Source organism: Loxodonta africana, unplaced genomic scaffold, assembly GCF_030014295.1.
Source record: "Loxodonta africana isolate mLoxAfr1 unplaced genomic scaffold, mLoxAfr1.hap2 scaffold_55, whole genome shotgun sequence".
Classification (NCBI taxonomy): domain Eukaryota; kingdom Metazoa; phylum Chordata; class Mammalia; order Proboscidea; family Elephantidae; genus Loxodonta; species Loxodonta africana.
Genome location: NW_026975272.1, coordinates 334,307 through 340,386, shown reverse-complemented (window position 1 = coordinate 340,386; position 6,080 = coordinate 334,307). Strand labels below are relative to the sequence as shown.

At 37.6% G+C, this 6,080-nt stretch overlaps 1 pseudogene; it reads right to left on the bottom strand.

Annotated features, from left to right (window-relative positions):
- Positions 1-520: 520 nt before the first annotated feature.
- On the bottom strand, positions 521-2,253 carry LOC100661401 (myotubularin-related protein 10-like; annotated as a pseudogene).
- Positions 2,254-6,080: the final 3,827 nt, after the last annotated feature.

Sequence of the window (6,080 nt, the reverse complement as noted above, 5' to 3'; positions counted from 1 at the left end):
TTCTGGTTTCAGTGGGCCTATTCACCTAACTGGAGCCCTGGTGGTATAGTAGTTAAGAGTTTGACTGTTAATCAAAAGGTTGACAGTTCAAGTCCACCAGTTGGCTGTTAGAAACCCTATGGGGCAGTTCTAATCTGTCCTGTAGGGGCGCTATGAGTCAAAATCAACTCAACAGCACCTAACAACAACAACAAGAGTCAACTAGCTTCTTGTAAATTTAGTTCATATATAAAAAAAAAAACCCAGTGCCCTCGAGACAATTCCGACTCATAGCGACCCTATAGGACAGAGTAGAACTGCCCCATAGAGTTTCCAAGGAACGCCTGGCAGATTCGAACTGCCGGCCCTTTGGTTAGCAGCCATAGCACTTAACCACTAAACCACCAGGGTTTCCCCTATGCTATAAACTAAACTTTTAAGTTTAGTTTATAGCATAGCTAAAATATTTATTTGTTATAGTGCATAGATTTTTAACAACATTTAGCAAGATGACCTATGGTATCATGACTAAGAGCATCCTTTATATTTTCGTAATGCAAAACTTGTTATTTTTTGACAGCACAATTTCTGCTGAAAGTTTAGGGAATGCCCTAACATATTTTAAACACCGAGGATTTTCCAGGGAAGGTAACCATTTCTCTTCAGCTTCTTCAAAAGGTTCATGAACACATAGTTGCTGAAGTTTGCAAAGGTCTGTACTTCTTAGATACTCGGCAAGGCTATATCCAACTCTGATTTGTGAACATCACTTCTCCGTGGATGACTTTTAGTTATTGCATTACAAATTCTTTGATCATTTTTCTCTGTTATAACACATCTTACTTATATCATGGCCATTCTCACGACAGCACTGCCAGTGACATATCTCAAGTACCGCAGTTGCATCCTTCTTCCAGCAAAAGAATGGGAAAAAGATGTTTACAAATTGGTCTGCCAAAGAACCTGGCACTACAAAATATTCTGAAAGGCAAGTGGTTATCATGCAACCCTTGTTAATGGAACAAACTTTCTGCCCAAAAGCATCAGCCCTCCTGATTTTTCTGTCCCAATATGAGTAGGCTTTTAATACTGGAGAGTTTGGGCTACTGCCACCACTTACTCTACCACCCCCTCCCAGTCCGCTTTCTGAGGGTATTCCATTTATATTGTTGACTGAATTGTGGTATTGTTTCCTAATAGGGTCAGATGCAAAGAGTACCTGGAGGTCTGTAGACTGAAAATAATGAGCTATTGCAAGGCATACCTTTCTGGTACGTTCAGGGCCTTATTCATCAAAGTGAAATCTGACAATTCTGAAATCATTACAATAAATAATTAACTCTGTTGGATTAAATTTCAGTTTCTGGTTATGACCTAGGACTTTCTGCATCCTCTGTGGTCATTTACTTTGACAATTTACTCAACACATGTTAAAGGAACATGTTTGCTTACCAAGAAAAAGTTTTTTTTTTAATTTTTTTTTGTAATGGAATTTCTGTAATGGCATTGGATCATCCCTAATAAAGAACATTTTGGAATTACTTCATATCAACTTTTTCCCACAAATCGTATTGATCCGTACCTGTTCCAATGCATTTTTTCACAAAATTAACTTTATTTGTGACAATTTCTTCTGGCAAAAGTAGTACATCCAGGTTTTTAAATCTTTGGTTCCAAATTAATCTTATCAACAGTCCGGGCAGTAGCAGGAAGTAGGATATGACGATGGGTCTGGGTGGCTGAAGGGAGAATGCAGTGCCTCCACCTTGTTGCACCACCTGGTCACGGCCCAGGACTTATAGCAAGCCAGGCCCATGCAGACGCCAACTTGGTTTCATTTTTCGCCTCCTTCCTCTTTTTCTTCTTGTTCTTCTCCCCTTTTTCATCTTCTCCTCCTTCTCCTCCTTTTACTTATTATACTCCTCTTATTTCTTTTCTTCCTCCTCCTTCTTCTCTTCTTCCTCTTCTTCTTCCTTCTTTTCTTTCTCTTCCTCTTCCTTCTCCTTCCTCTTCCTTCCTTCCAACCTTCTTCCTCTTCCCTTTCCTCTTCTTCCTCTATTTTCTTTTCGGCTTTCTCCTCTTCTGCTTCCTCCTGTTTCACTTCATCCTCTTTCTCCTCCTCCTCCTCCTCCTCTTCTTCTTCTTTTTAACTGATAACTTTTGAAAAAAGAATAATTTTGGTAATAAAGTATATGATTATTTATAATTATCTCCTGGTGGCAAATTGCTGGAACAGAAAGCCAATGCTGAAGGATTTTTAAACCACTAACCCATTCTGCCAAATTTCTTTCTTAAAAGAATTAAATTCATGTACAGAACTTCATTTCTGGATAGTCTGTTTCACAACGTCTTAACAGACTGAAAGATAATTTCAGCATTTAAAAAATTTTTCATATATTCATCTACAAAGATAAATCGGTAGTATTAACATATTTAATAATGGATGCAGCACTGGAAGTTCATACTTGTCTATGCCAAGAAATTTGTAAGACAGCTACCTGGCCAACTGACTGGAAGAGATCCATATTTATACCTCTTCCAAAGAAAAGTAACCCAACTGAATGTGGAAATTATTGAACAATGTCGTTAATACCACAAGCAAGTAAAATTTTGCTAAAGATCATTCAAAAGCCATGCCATTCTCGTTTTCTTCCTCATCTTTCTGCTCCTCTTCTTATTCTTCCTTTTCTTCCTCTTCCTCCTTTTCTGCTTTCTCTTCTTTCTCCTGTTCTGCTTCATACTCTTGTTTTCCTTCTTCCTCATCTTCCTCTTTTTCTCCTTATTCTTTGTCTTTTTAACTGATAATTTATGAAAGAAAGATCAATTCTGGAGATAAAAATCTATTATTATTCAGGATTATCTTCTGGTGGTAAATTGCAGGAAGTGGAAACAGAAAGTCAATGCTAAAGGTTTTTTGAGTCCCTAACCCTTTTTGCAAAATTTCTTTCTAACAGAATTATATTCATGTACAGGGCTTCATGTTTGGTAACCTATTTCATAACATTTTAACCTACTGAAAGATAATTTTGGCATTTTAAAAATATTTTTCATATATTCATCTACAAAAATTACTTGGTAGTATTTATTCATATTTCTAATTTTTTAACTTTAGGGGTTTTAACTTCTCAAGAGAGGATTTTTTAAAAATAAATAATAGGCACATACGTACTTGTACTATAACTTATACCTTTTGCAACTGAATATACAAATGGACAATGTCCAGACCATATATGCAACAGAACTCTGACTCATAGTCTCTGAAGTAATGATCCCTAAATAGTCAGAATTTGATTAATAACGGCTAGTTTTACCTCCACTTTCAACTCAGGACGAGCCAAAACAAAGTCAAATATATTCTCCAAACCAGTCATATAAGATTGCCTGCTTCACGTTACCCCCCTCTAGGTTCTCCTTGCCAAAGTCTTCCAATCAGGGCATACCTGAAGTTTACCTTTTTTTCCACTAAAAAGCTCTCCAACACCAATACCTACATTAAGTCTTTGTCAAACACAAGTGATGGTTGCTGACTCCCTTGCTATGCAAGCTCTGAATAAAAAGGTTAAAAAGTTGGTGGTCACTAACCAAGGCCAAACCATTCTTAGATGATTGCTACAGATGTTGTAGTTTGGCTTCCTGGATTTATTATGTAGGTCCTATTGTACCATACGGAAACCCTTGTGGCATAGTGGGTAAGAGCTATGGCTGCTAACAAAAAGGTCAGCAGTTTGAATCCACCAGGCATTGCTTGGAAACTCTACGGGGCAGTTCTATTCTGTCCTATGGGGTTGCAATGAGTCGGAATCAACTAGACGACAATGATTTATTATTATTATTATTGTACCACATGGGTCCCTGGTGGCAAGCATTTTCTTTGCATTGGGAAAATCTGCTGCAAAGACCTCTTCAAAGTGCTAAAAAGCAAAGATATCACTTTGATGGTTAAGGTGTGCCTGACCCAAGCCATGGTCTTTCTAATTAACTCTTATGAATGTAAAAGTTGAACAATAAAATAGACAAAAGAGTTGAGGCATTTAAATAGTGGTATTTTTTTTTTATATAGGTGAAGAATATTAAATATACCATGGACTGCCACAAGAACAAGCAAATTCATCTTGGAGGAAGTACAACCAGAATGCTCCTTAGAAGAGAGGATTGTAAGACTTTGTCTTGCTTTCTTTGGACACGTCATCAGGAAAGACCAATCTCTAGAAAAGGACACCATGTTTGGTAAAGTAGAGGGTCAGCAAAGTTGACGGAACACTCCAGGAGATGGATTGACACAATGGCTGCCAGAATAGTCTCCAACATACTAAAGATTGTAAGGATGTCACAAGACTATGCAACGTATTGTTCTGTTATACATATGGTTGCCATGACTCAGCAGCAACTAACAACAATTTTATTATAGTCTTCAACTTGGTAAGAAAGTTACTTGGCTTGCTCTTCTTGCCTCAAAGTATGTTGATTTTTTACACTAAAAATGATTGAAGCAACACATACCATATCTTCCAAAGGAAACTCAAATATACTGAAGCCCCACGTCCGTAATTAAGACAGCACCAGGAAAACTTTGCACGGCAGCCACAGAATTAGCTGAAAGACAGCATTGCAGCCATTAAAATATAGCAGGGCCCAAATGTCAACAAAAGGCACCTCAACTCTGCCTCTAGCAAGTAGGCAGAGTGTAGTCTAGTGTCCTTTCATTTCATCCTAAATGGCCTACCCAACCCTGTGAAGGTTCTATATGAAACACAAACAAGTGCCTAGCAACTAGGACAGATCATGCTGGGGCTAGGGGAATGATAGCCTCTCTAATTGTTCTCTGGTCACTGCACAAGGTATAAGGGTTATAATTCATTCATACATTGGGAAAATTGTAACCGTTGATTATAGTCATAGCAGACTAGCCCATGAGCTGTGACTACTCCAGGCCACACAAGAAATGTAACAGATCCAATCAGTGCCAGGCCCTAACCAAATCTATACTACAGAGTGGGAATAAGCCTGGGTTTCCAGTCCTGGTTCTGCCACCTGAATAGTCTCGTGACCTAGGCTTCAACATTACAAATAATATTTGAGGAAAGCAATGTAGATCCTAAGTCATCTTGCTAAATCTACCCTATTTAAGCCTTACTGTCCTATAAGGTTGACAATGTTATGAGGTTGTTAAATATCTTCTAACTGATACAGATAAGGTTAGAAAGGTTAAAAGGCTTGTACAAGAACACAAAGTATTAAGTTGCAGGATTGGACTTTAAATCAAAATCATCTGACTCCAAGTGTGGTTATCTTTTTGTTTCTGTAAACAGTTACATATTTTTTAATGTGGGCACTTTCTTTACCCTGTACTTTTAAAAAAAAAATTAAAAACTGTTTATGAGGTTCATGCAACTCAAAAGTTCTCTATCACATTTTCATTCTTCTTGATTCTTAATACAACAGCAAAGTGAACATTTTTTTAAGTATTGCCCTTTTACTTAATGAGCATTGTTATAACAACTTTTATGTGCCAAATAGTAGTGCTACAGAAACAAGGAGCTCACAGATAATTACAGCATACTGAGAAAAACAGTGTTATAGCAGCCAGTACAAGCTTAGAGTGAACATCTAACAGCAGGCTTGGAAGTGGACATGGTCCAAAAGCTCAGTAATATTGGAAATGACACCTGAACTAAATTTTGAAAGATGAGTAGAAGTTAGTTCATTTCGAAAGATAGGGCCAAAATGTGGGGTTTTCATGGGAAAGGAAGCAACATATATAAAGGCCAATAAAAATAACACTATGCTTTGTGTATGTAATGCACATTTTACATATGGTTGAAAGCTCGAATGTAACAATGGAATGATAAGATATCAAATGAACAGGTTGTCAATGAACAGCGGTATTAAAAAAATATGTGCATTTTACCTAGGAATTTTGGATTTTCTTCCGGTTTAAATGAAAAAAACCAAACCCATTGTCATCAAGTTGATTCTGACTCATAGCAACCCTATAGGATAGAGCAGAACTGCCCAGTGGGGTTTCTAAGGAGCAGCTGATGGATTTGAACCGCCGATCATCAGGTTAGCAGTTGAGCTCTTAACCACTGTGCCATCAGGGC